Genomic DNA, 13351 nt, shown 5'->3' with positions numbered 1-13351 from the left:
TTTAAAGTTACAACACAAAAGATGCAACAAGATAACAAAGATTCAGATTACATAGCGGAAGACTTCAACTAACACCTAAAGAGTTTCCCAACGAGATTACTTAAATTTCACAATTCACATAACTCACACAATTAATCCAATAAGCTAACTATCTTAATAACGAGATAATTCTTAATCAGGATAATCTTTCAAAAGAGGGAAAAATAAATCACAAGCGAAGATTCATCATTAAGATCCATTCGTAATCTTCATTCAAGCTTTTCATTTAAAATTACAAACCATACATCTAATATTCTAATACACTAGGATTTCATCATAACATAAGAGATCTTTCCAAGCATATTTAAATTCCTTAACAACAGCTGAGTATAATTCATTACTCTAAGTTACATTCTTTCATATTCCAACTTATTGCATTTCAAAGACGATTGCATACTAGCATCTACGATAAATCTCATATAAACCACCTACGCATTCGATCAACATGATATTCAAGAAGGAACTGAACATAAGCATTTATAGTTAATTCCAATTATCCACTTAACCATTCCAACATAAGTTAATCATACATGATAAAGCTGAATAGAGGAAACATAAGAGAATACATCACATAACACCATAATGATCTCGGAGTTCACCCCTAAAGGGCTACATCTCCGGGTCTGCTCAACTGCAAGACCCCTCTGATAAATAATAAAGTTAAGAATACAAGAGGTTACACTATACAATCCAGCCATCAAGGCGATACATAAACCATATACAAACGACCGCATCGGTCCATTAATACATAAACGATCCCTGAAAAGAACAGGATCCAGTTGAACATAATCAAAGCTAAAACAAAGGTCCAGAAGAGCATCCCCAACACTGAGCCATCACCACCCAAGGTCTACCATGAAACTGACACTCACAAGGGCAGAGACAAAAGGACGACTCACAAAGGTACTCCTAACAGGACAAAACAACAACACACTAGCGATCGTAGGGACAAATGTCATCACACAACCTGGTATGGATACCATGGCAAGTCTTCATAGGTCCCGGTCCCATACACTGGGTTACCCTGGCAACCTAATCCGAGCTCCCGGCCCATCCAAGCCTCATGTGGACCCACACATCCTCTCGTGAAGACCAGGAAGATGGTTTGCCATTTCAGGCCTTCTCATAGCATGTCGAGTCTATAATAGCACTCGTCCCATGTGTGAGGCACAGTTATCTTACTTAGAGATTACATTCTAATCTACTATTAGGTTATCACTTATTAGACTCACTTTCGACGGGTTACCCAGCAGCCACTTTGGGCGCGGCCCCCAATCGAAAGCCACTTTCCCATACGACACTAGACTAAACTCAGACGAACTCAAAACCAAGGAATAGACATGGTCAGACGAACGGAGTTCAAGAAGAGAGAAACAAACATCTTGTCAAACACGACTCAAGGGTAATCACTTACTGACGGTACTCTAACTAGAGACCCGACCAACAACAGTCAACCACAATCATCATTCGACTCACACACAAGGAGGATAAGATCAAAACGACACTACCACAATACAACAGTCAACTCGGAATCGAGGACTGAAACAGGTACCCCAAGTCAATCCATACGACAGGGTCCTATTAAACAAAGCAAAACATGCCATTTCATAATTAAAGGCGAATACAGAAATTAAACTCGCAAGGCAATAATCAGAAAAGACAATATTTCCTCAAATTGATTTAATCATTACAAGACGATCAAGTTTTCTACAAGATCCAATCAAATTACAGTTATCTACCTCATCAAGGGATAAGTTGGTCTTGGTTTTCTAACTCTTGAAGGTTCAAGGCATCGAACAGACATATAAAGCCATAAAGAGTTTTTAAACCAATTCATATTAATAAATCTCAGACAACCATTAATCAACTAAAATAAGATATTTAATCTCCAACAAAACATCATAGACATACTGGTTCAAAATCAATCTCTACAGATTCGGAATTTTCAATCCCAGATGCATTATACGGATTACGGAAATAAAAATGTAGAAAGAGAATCTAAGGAAGATAATCATTCCCAAAAGCACATTGTTTCAGTTTCTAATGATCAATGGTTAATTATTCATTTCTAACCTTTCCAGATGACTTATACCCTTAAACTCTTCAAACAATATAAATCTAGGAATAAAGTACGTTTTACCTCCCAAAAGATTATCCAACATAAACATATTTTATCTTCTCAAACTACACACCATTAAAATTATGCCTTGCATAATAACTACTAAAAAAAATAATTCATCAACAAATACATTCATGACCCATTTTCATCATCAAGACTTAATTAAAAATCTTCATTAAATAATATTAAAACATTATATATTTTTTTTTCTTTTAAAAAAAAAATACATAAAAAAAAAACATTGTTAAAAACTAATTTTAAAAAAAAAACATTTTAAAAAGGGTGCTAGGGCGGGCCCACCTCCCAATGGCAAAGGCTGGGCGCCCAAACCCTAGCTGGGGAAGGCCTCGCGCAAGCGGCGCCACGGCGGTGCCCGCAGGCGCCGCGGCGCCCTGCGGCCACCGCCGTGAGCCGCAGGCGCTGCGGTCTGCGAGCGTAAGGCACGGGAACGGGGGAGGAGAAAGGGGAGGAGCGGGGGAGAGGGGAGGCGGAGCGGGTGGAGCTCCGCTCCCCGCCTCCAATCCCCAAAACACAGTTTCATTTTTTTTTTTTTTAAAACAACAACAAAATTTGCTTATAAATTTCGGTTTAATATAAAATCCGATTTCAACGAAATTAGTTTGGCATCAAGATTCTTGATGGAATTCATCCATTCCAAAACAAAAAGGGGGTTTCAAACACCCAAAAGGAAATAAGGAATAACACCACCTCAAAAACATTTCCAGCCAAAAGAATCTGAAACCAAATAACATGAAAACATCCAAACTCCCATTTCCATTTCATACAACAACTAAACTTGAGAATTAGATCCTACCTGATCTCGCATTCCTGGCAAGATCTGACGAAGAACCCCAATCTCCAACTCCCAAATCCCTCCTTCTCCATCCAAAAAACCTCCAATTTCATCTCCAAAATCTTTTCAACCAAAAATTTTCTCCAAAATGTCAAATTTAACCTTTCAAATTTCCGAATCCAACAGAATGCAATTACGTCTATTGCGATTAAATACAAAACTTTCTTTCCAACAGCATATATAAAATGCATTTAATATTCAAAACAGTCATTTAATCGAATTTACTCCCAAATAACATAGGCAATTCATTAACAACGAAAATCGCATTACGAAAACCCGATTAACTTAATCCATAAATCTCTAATGCACAAATGCATAATTAATCAAAATAATTACTAAGGACTAAATAATCAATTTAACCAAACACACCAAGCACGCAAACCGAGAAGGTCAACCAAACAGACGACTCGCAAACCCAAACAAAAAGGGATTACCGACGACGACTGGCGATGCTCACTGGAGCACGACTAAGGTCAACTAGGGTCCTACGACCACCTAATCCAACCCTAAGGATTAAAGAGGTATGCTCAAACCTGCAAAACCAGGTGACGACGAACCTCGCACTCATGCGACTTCGTACCTGAAATCTCCTGCAACCAAGAGTCATACATGCATACATATATAGAATTTAATGAAAGCGTTAGCCTGATATTAATACCACGAAATACGTACACTAACAGCTTGCATACAACTAGTGAGAAAACCACATCAATAGCTATGCGTTAATTCAAACATCTGACTATAACATAATATTACGATAAACTAATCAAGATTAAACCAAGGTTAGAAATAGATTAGGGTAGGGGTACTACATGTCCACTTCATATCCCATTTCTGTTACCCAAATAGTTCTAGGTGTGACAACCTCCATCCATGTTTCATCTCTCTTTATAACAAAGCATATCAATTTGTCATACTTATCAACAATACTCTGAGGGATTATTTCCCTTTGCTTCATTCTTGCTTGAAATTTTTTGAAGTATCCCCATACCTGCTTGTTTCTTTCTAAACCCATGCCAGAAATTGCCTCCTTAATCTGTTTTCCAATAGAAATATCATAGGCAAAATCTCTATGCCCTATGCCGGGAATCTCCTTCGAGAAGTATAGCATCAAACATACAAGTAAATTCCCAAATTTGAATGTTCCCTTTTTATCACCCTTGATTTTGTCCAAGTTATCTATCAATTCATCTTTTAACCATTCACAAAGATCAATTTTTATATTATTCTTTGCCATTTCATAAGCACTGTGAATGCATAGACTGGAAACAGAATTCAACCTATTTGCATGTGCAACCTTGTAACCAATAACCATGCTGGCATATTTAACATTGTCATCAATTATGTCACTTACCCTGAGTGATCTGTTATCAGATGTAGCGCCGGTTAGATCCATAACACCTTTGTTTGGAATTTTCTTCTTCTTCTCAGGCCTTGTGCCGGTAGAGGGTAAACATGTAACAACTTTAATAGCTTCCTTGGTGATTTTGAAGACGGAGTCAAGCCATAAGAATGCAACGTGAACTCTACTTAGAACATATCGAACAATTTCATCTTTGAATTCAAGCATATAAAGGATGTCTACTAACCCTAAATCTTCCACAATCTTATGTTCAAGTTTGATTACACCTTGGTTGTTTGTGATGACTTTCATAAACATGTTCTTTATATCCTCAGACCCTAAATCTTCAATATTACAGTGAATGTATGCCCTAGGGTCTTCTGCGAATGCGACTCCCTTCGGAATTTTTGAAAATGCTCCAATAGAGTCATCCATCTTAGCTATCTTAGGAATTATCTTAAAAACTGGCTCTATGAATTTAGGAACGAAAGATGAAGAAGCCATGACGTAAAATAAATACCGTTTTCTGTCGAATGCAAGTGAAAACCTTCGATGCCCTAGAAAATCGTTGTCGCTTTGCTTCTTGAATGTCGGTGCTCTACTTATGTGCTCTTCGAATACTTGAATGCTTGGTGAGTTGAAATGAGAAATTTCAATGCTTTATAGCCAAAAAGTTAACTAACAAGCGCATTAAATGCTTCCTCGGTTAGTGAATTTCCATTGTAACTCAACATATTTGCCGGTAAAGAAGGATTATGACTTTACCATCATCTGAGGGGCAAAATACATGATCTTCAATTAGTTGCCTTACCCCTAAGGATTATTCCTTAGTTAGATGAATAATTTCCTACCGGTGCAGGATTGCTTTGTTCTGTCGGTGCAAAGCCAGATTCATCATTTCTCTGATCTGTCTTTTTGACCCATTGTTTAGAGAATTATTGCTTGATTTCATTCACCTTTTCCTTGCCTTTGACATTAGATCCTTTGTTGTTTGCTGGTACATTCTTTCTTCTGCAAAATCTTGCAATATGCCCAATCTTGTTGCATACATAACAAGTTACATTGTTTCTTTGAATAGCTTTTCCATAACCTTGCTCGGTTTGAGTTCTGCATTGATTAGATAGATGTCCAAATCTACCACAAGCATAGAATTTTACATTCATTCTGCAATAATTTGACTTATGACCATATTTATTGTATTTGGAACATTGACTGGTAAATGAGTTTGTATTCTAATTATTCCTATATCTGCATTGATTTTCTCTATGACCAAATTTGTTGCAATTAAAACATTTGCCATTGAATTTATAACCATTAGGTTGCCTTACCAGTTTGTTGTGATCATGATTATTTGCAGTTCCAGAACTTTCTCCATGTTCAAATCCAAGTCCAATTGTTTCTCCATCAGGTTTTTAACTTTTCAGCATATCATCAAGCTTGTCTGAGCTCTTTTTGAATTTGTCTTTGTATTCATTTGCAGTGACCAACTCATTTTCCAGAGTGCTAACTAGTCTCATAAGTTCCTCTTTGTCATGTTGCATCTGAATCAACTATGTTTTAAGCATATCATTTTCATGACTAAGCCTTGTAGATTCATCTGCTCTTTCATTAAATCATCTGGCCAAATCTTTCTGATTCTTCTTTCTATCTTCAATATCCTTACATAGTCTCATGGTTAAGTCTTGCATCTCATTCTTCATGTTACTGTTCTCTTGTCTCAGTTTCTCTGCAATATCTCTGAGAGTTTCTTCTTTTTCATCATCTTGATTATGTAGTTATACATGTAATTCTTTTCTCTTATTTTGTGCCATAACTAGGTTTTCTTGAAGTGCTTTGATGAATTCTTGAGCAGATCTAAGTTCTCCTTCCAGTTTGATATTCATTAATTTTTTTGCATCAAAATCTTCAAGAGCCCCTTTCAACTGTTGTCTCAAACTTTCCATCGGTACCAGTTTCAGAATCTTCCTCAAGTTGTTAGGCTTATGCAAATAGAGGACCAGGCTTTGATACCAATTGTTAGATAATTGATTAACCCCAAAGACACTGAGAGGGGGGGGTGAATCAGTGTTTGACCGGTTTATGAAAGATTTAAATTTATTTGCAATTCTGTAACTGAGATTAATATACCGATAAACAAATAATAATGCAGTAAAGAGAAACAAAGGAATCAACATCAATGCACACCATAACACAAATATTTTGGCAAGGAAACACGGTAAGGGAAAAACCTCGATGGGATTTGTGACCCACAATATTTACTCATTGGCCATATGAATAAATATTACATAGTACAAAAAAGGGCCTGCACATGCATGAAGGCCAACTACCAAGAGCTCACTACTCAACAACAAAAATGGAGTCACACTGACTACAACATCACACTGAAGTAAACATAAAATGAACTCTTACAACTTGCATCAAAATGCTGGATGAGTTCACTATTATGCTATGTTTGATACCGGTTCTGCCTCTGCCAAAAATCCTAGCCGGTATGCTGTCAAATGATTCTTCTTATACATAATAGTCTTTGCTCTGCTTTTCTTCTTATTCGCTCTAAAATAAACACATCAAAATGCATATACAACTATTCGCTATCATATCCTATCTTATCTCATATTACTGCTTTCATACCTTTCAAATGACCTACAAGAGCTCATAAATATATGAGTCTTTACAATACAACATGTCGACCATACAATTATAATTTACTTTACAATTTATTTCGCATAAACAATACTATTGCCAAGTCAGCCTGGAATGCCGGTACAATCTATTGCCCGTGTAAACTGGATGCCGGTGTGAATAAGCTTTGTTGTATCTGCCGGTGTTGGTAGGTGAAGTCTATGGCCGATTAAACCTGTGGAACCTTGTTTCCATCAATGACAACATCCACCATTCTCATCTGAGTGTATAATGCCAACAAATAAAATAAAAGTGCAGAAGAAAACTAAATAAACTATAAAAAAGAGTCAAAGTAGTGTAAAGAGACCTGAAAGCTGAAGGAGGTGACAAAATTCAGTAATTCTAAGCAAGGCATTTGGGATTCGTCATTTTGGAAGTACTAGGAACAAGAGACACATTTTAAAGGGCACATATCATAGGTGTTAAACACAATTAAAACTTGATAAAAAAAACCAAGTGTAATGAGGATTTTGGAAAATAAATTTTAGGAATCTAAAGCATTAAGCTAGAGATATTGGCATAGTTGAACTTTCAAATTGTGGAAACATGAACAAGAGCAGGAGTCTAGAACTAAAGGATGCAATCATTATAAAAGTTCTGAGGGTACAAAGGATCCTTGTACACATTCAAAAACATTCAAAAATGAATCTGTTCAATATTCAAATGCATCTAATATTGTTTATTATTGTTTCCTAACTAATTTTGCATCTAATATTATTCCTATTTAATATGAGAATTTTGTGAAAGTACTAACTAGATCTAGTACCAATGCATATTAAATTTTAATATGCTATATACTATTATAGTAACTCTTGAAATTCAAGAAAGCGATGAAACAATCATGTATCCATCAATACAATATTGTCAAGAAAAGTAAGCTCATAAAGAAAATCATAATGATAGTAAAAAGGGAATATAATAGTCATGATTAGCCTCAAAGAAGTTTTGATCTTGTCACAATCAGTCACAAATGCCAAAGGACCTAATGACATCCATGATTCACCATGAACAACGAAAAAAACATTAATACCACTGCCAAAGAGCAGCCTCATTCTGAGCAGTTCATAACAGCAATGAACCAGAGACTTGGTCTAAGACATGGAGGTAAAAGTAATGCAAAGGAGATAGCATGCAAACATAGTGATGAGTTATGATAGATGAAGGAGTCAAGAGCAGATCACCATGCATCAAGGTCTCAGCCCTTCATATTTTGTTCTCAGACTTAACAAACACAATGAATAGGCTTTGAACACTTATGAACAAGAAGAAAATGTTAGTTAAGAGCCATCTTTAGCAGTTTAAAAACTGTGTCAAGAGCACACATTGTACAGTAATTTGTATCAATCTAATACAATAAAGATATACTCCTGTAGCAACAGTGACAACACTCATCAACCGACAGAGAAGGGTTTTGATCATCCATATTCACAGTCAATCCACTGTCAAATACAGTCACAGAGACATTAAGGACAGTCATAAAAGACATATAAAACAATCACAGAGGGTTACTAGGGAAATTTTAGTCAAAGAGTTATGTCAGAGAGTTCAAAACCTTAGGACTATGCAATGCAAAGCCTTACCATGAAATAAGCTACATCAATCCAAACAACAAAGAAGATTATAGAATCCAAATCATAATCATGAAGTTATCATAGTTGATGGAGATTTCACTGCCCAAGAACATTTTATTTTATAGCACATCTAGTGAATGGATATGTGACATTCAACGAAGGACAAAACCAAAAGGTGGGTTTGGGAAAAGAGCAGAAAAGAGCACTTCAGTTTTGTTGAATGAGCCCTAGTTCTTGGGTTGTTTTCCTTCATTTTAGGTCATTTCCATGGTGGCCAGGAGTTTTGTAGCCTTCAATAAGATTTTTTGTCATCAATATTTTACGCATCTCATGCCCATATTTCTAGTTTTGAAGGAAACCAAACAACATGAAGAAGTGAAAGAAAGACTTGAGATTCATGAAGAAAAGTGAAGGTACACTGTAAGCACAATATCCCAGTTATACATGCATATGCAAGTGAAGGAAGAGTCCCAAGTAACCATCAGTTATCTAGAGTTTTAAGTATGGATTTTGTGTAAGTTTAAAATCTTCATGATATTTACCTTTTGTCATGATATGCTCTTTAACATAAGCGACAGTGAAAGATCCAAGCAGTCAAAGTAGTCACTACTTTAGCACCAATGAGCTCAAGAGCACAGTCATTGGGACTGTTATACGGAACAATTTAGAAATGGTCACAAGTCTTGGTAGTCTTGAGTTTATTATTCAAAAGCAACAGATAGAGCTGGCAGCCAAAGGACATTACCAGACCTCTAGGAGCAGTAATAGGAGTTAGTGTATTCAAATATTAAGAACAGTCATATCTTATTAAGTTTGAACCATGGCCATGAAAGGAAGATCAGAAAATGCATTACCTTAGCTCTTAGAACAAAGCATGGATCTCAAGGATAGTCTTAAGGAAAGTCACAAGCAAATCATAATAGCAACAATATTGATGGGGTTTGGCAGACCTAGGATTGGTCTTAACCCTCAAGAGAAAAGGAAGAGATGTATTAGTGAATGGTCAACTTCTCTATCAAACTATCAATGAAAAATCCCTTCAACAAAAGACTCATTGCTTCCTCAAAGATTTGTAGCAGTACGAGATAGCAACCCTTATTAGTAGAATATCATGACAGTCATAGCCTTGTGAACATTTTCAGAGTAACATATAGTCCTTTTACCAAAGAGGATAAGCCACAGAGTTACAACCTTTCAATAGAGTAAGAGCCCTCATCACAGAAGATTGCAGACCTAAGAAGGTTGAACCCTCAAGTCTTAAAACAGAGAAAGAGCATGGTTATAGTGATATGAATCACCAACATTCATATTAAGCCGTGAAGAATCAAAATAGGGCAGCCCAAAGAGGGGTAAATGGATGAAAATGCAGTCCTAGTGGCAGGTTTGAAGAAAGAATAGTGGGTTGGTTTGGATGAATGAAAGGGGTATTTTGGAATACAGTTATGAGAGACAGTCAAGAGTCATTTTTGGTCTACAAGAATGTCTTTAAGCATCAAAATATTATACATCTACTATATGAAATTAACAACTAATACATCAATGGCTAATAAGATATAATGCCAAGAAAAGGTGATTAATAGCGCAGTCAAGATTCCAAAAGGTCAAACAATCAAGATATGATGTTGAAATGCCTTGTGAATCTATGTTCAAAGCCATGAAGAATCAAAATAGAGCATCAAAGTCATGAAGAGAAGAAATTAAACATGGTGAGTAAGGTCTCAGACGTTCACAACCACAAAGTGTACAGAAGTAGCAAGCAGCCATAAAAGGACAGTGATACCAACCAGCATGACTGTCAAAAGCTAGTGAACAGTCATAGTAGTCTCATAGAAGCCAAAGTGTAGTCACCCAATCCTAAGGGTCATAATAGCCCATAAGGACTCAGAGGCAAGTTGCAAGTTTGTCAATCACAGTATAGTAACGATCTTATAACATTAATTCAAGGTCTAAAATAAAGACGGAAAACAAACCCGTGTAACTGTAGTGTAGAAGGTTCCCAAAAAAGAATGAAGTCCTGACAACCAAAAAAGGATAATCAAAATAAAGAGATCATCTTAGCATCAATAAAGGTCAGATTTCATAACACAATCATGGGACTATTTGGGACAATGATTAAAAGGTCATAGTCATGAATGATCCTCAAGGGAAGAGCTACAACAGTCAAAGGAGAAATCATGGTGGTTGAACACAAACATAGATACTATACATAGATCAATCAAATGGACTATGAGCAGTGAACAAGGATAGGTGTAGTCTCACATGACAGAAGAGAAAATAAAAAACAATTTGCAGCATATGGAAAGAGGAGGTTTTGATACAGCACATTTGCAACCCAGGTCCTTTATCAAAGACAAAAGCCTAATGGATATACACATGGAATTATCTCAAGAAAATAGTGACTATAATACCCTAGAATTCAGCTTGCAGTCATAGATGACAACAATAGCAGATGTATCACTGAAATGGATAACAATTATGTTTAGTGTAGACCTGTGAAAAAGAGTAAAGTCTAGCTCTAGACCAGTTAGAGGTCTACTTTAGGGGAAAAGGCCTTCTAAAAATGATGCATCAATTTAGAAGGGAATATCATGTTGCAGTTGAGAAAGATCAATCTTGAATGCATGAGATAGCAGTGTAGCAAGATGTAGTGGCAATCCCACAACTATACTCTTTCAATGAGTAGCTTAAGGATAATAATAAAGGGATGATGCTAGGGTTTTAAGCTTTCATTGCCTTGCAAATAGGGTTAGACAACAGCCTCACAGGGACTGAAAGTATAAAGGGGCTCGATGATTATGCCTTATTATCAGATAAGGACAGACAAAGATATTTGTAATGAGCAAAGAAAGCCAGCCTTAAAGGTTACCGAATAGGCCTTCCAGCCCACCAATAATGAGATAAAGTTTCAAGAGTAATCAAGGGTCAAATCCAAAGGACAATAATGACTAAGATGAATGATAAGCTAATCTCATCAAGACAACAATCAATGTCAATCCAAAAGGCAAGACTCAGAAGATAGTCACATATAAATGATCTCAAATCACTACTAAATCATATACCAGCAACTTCAATTCAAAAAGGCAAAGCACACAATCCATAAGATACTACAGTAGAAAGCGTCTCATTGTTCTCATAACCACAAGGGTGTAAGAAGCATCATTAGAATAGAGGGTTACAGTCCTAAATGAAGTTTTAGGGTCCTAAAATGACCTTCTAACTCGAGTTAAGAGTAGCCTAGGGGTTGGTAAAATATCAAACAACAGTTTGAGGCTTAAATATCTCATTTTTGAGACTGTTGCAAACCCTTTAAATGGCTATCTTCTCCTTGGTCTTCATTGCAACACCACAATCATTGCCCCTTTTGTTCTATTGACTGTTTTATCTCATACAATCAGAGTAGCCATAGTTCCAGGTGAATAAAGGCAGATTTGAGGGCAGTGAACAGTGAAAGATTACTATCAAAATAAGGCATAGAACCTAATTCAGATTAAAGAAGAAGGATATCAATCTAAGACATGCCATTTGATAAAATACCTAAGACACTAATTTGTCACAGGTTTGTTGCCTTAAACTTAGCATGATTGAAGGAATTTCATTGTCTTTGATTGAGCACAGAAACACTAACAATCTATCCTCGTGTTTTTCACATTTTAATAAAGATATCCATTTGAGAACCAATCAAATCAAGGACCATTCTAATGTTGCCCTTTGGAATGTTCTAATTGATTGTTTTGGGGCTCATATTAACTGTCCTTTTCAATATAAGTGTTGTGACTTGACTACTTTCACTATAAGTGTTGTGACTTGACTACTTTCACTGTCTTGTAAGCTTCTCTTTCAACCTACTTTAGATTCATATGATTGTACATAGTCCCTATGAAGCTCTCTTTCAACCCGCTACTATGTGATTGAATTTTTTTATCATTTATCTCTTAATAATGATTGCTTCAGAACTTATCATAGCTATATGGAATCCTGGTATGATTATCTAAACATGCAAACAAGAAGATTTAAAATGCAAAGGACTTGTTTCTCACAACATAGGGTGTTGATTTGGATGAAAAACCCTACCTCTTCTTAAGTCATTGGCTGGAACTCCTTGTGCTTGCTCCTATATGAAGCTTTGGGATTTCTCTTTTCATGCATGGATCTTTAGATCTCTTAGATTCGAAATCTTTGATGGGCATTCAATGGTAAAAGAGTGATGACCTTAGGCTTGCATGTAGTTGTTTAGGCGGGCAACTCCACCTTCCATAGCCGTGAAATCTTAGAAATAATATAAAACTGGGTATACTTAAGAAAAACCCTGAAGGCATGTAAAATCTTCATGAACTTTGATTTTTTTGTCCTTCAATTTCCCCCTAATTTCCCTCCTTTCACATTTGTTACCTTTTCAACGTGGGAGGGAAAAATTTGGAAGATTTGGCTCAAAACCAAAAGGAAAGATAATTTTAGGAAGCCATCCATATAACCTTCAAGGTGCTTGATTAATACCTTGGTCCTCCTTATGACATTTAAAACCCCCTTTTAATTCTAAATAAATATTACTAGCATTTGCATCAAAAGAGGTGCAATAGTTTCGTATAGTTTCATGTTAGTAAAATATATTTTGAATAATATATTAGAAGTTATTAAATCATAATATTTTGAAGAATATGTTGGAAGATATAAAATCATAATAGAAATGTATATGAATTGATTTCAAAATATTAAAAATATAAATATGAATGAATGAAGTAAATATA

General features: G+C 35.9%; 1 long non-coding RNA gene across 1 annotated transcript; it reads right to left on the bottom strand.

Annotated features, from left to right (window-relative positions):
• Positions 1-6569: 6569 nt before the first annotated feature.
• On the bottom strand, positions 6570-13092 carry LOC131855983 (uncharacterized). Its single transcript, XR_009372631.1, has 2 exons — positions 12678-13092; positions 6570-7210 (listed from the first exon to the last, which is right to left on the bottom strand). It is a non-coding gene; the product is annotated as an uncharacterized LOC131855983 (long non-coding RNA).
• Positions 13093-13351: the final 259 nt, after the last annotated feature.

Source organism: Cryptomeria japonica, chromosome 5, assembly GCF_030272615.1.
Source record: "Cryptomeria japonica chromosome 5, Sugi_1.0, whole genome shotgun sequence".
Lineage (NCBI taxonomy): Eukaryota > Viridiplantae > Streptophyta > Pinopsida > Cupressales > Cupressaceae > Cryptomeria > Cryptomeria japonica.
Note: the sequence above shows the minus strand (reverse complement) of the source record. Positions and strands in the feature narration are given on the sequence as shown.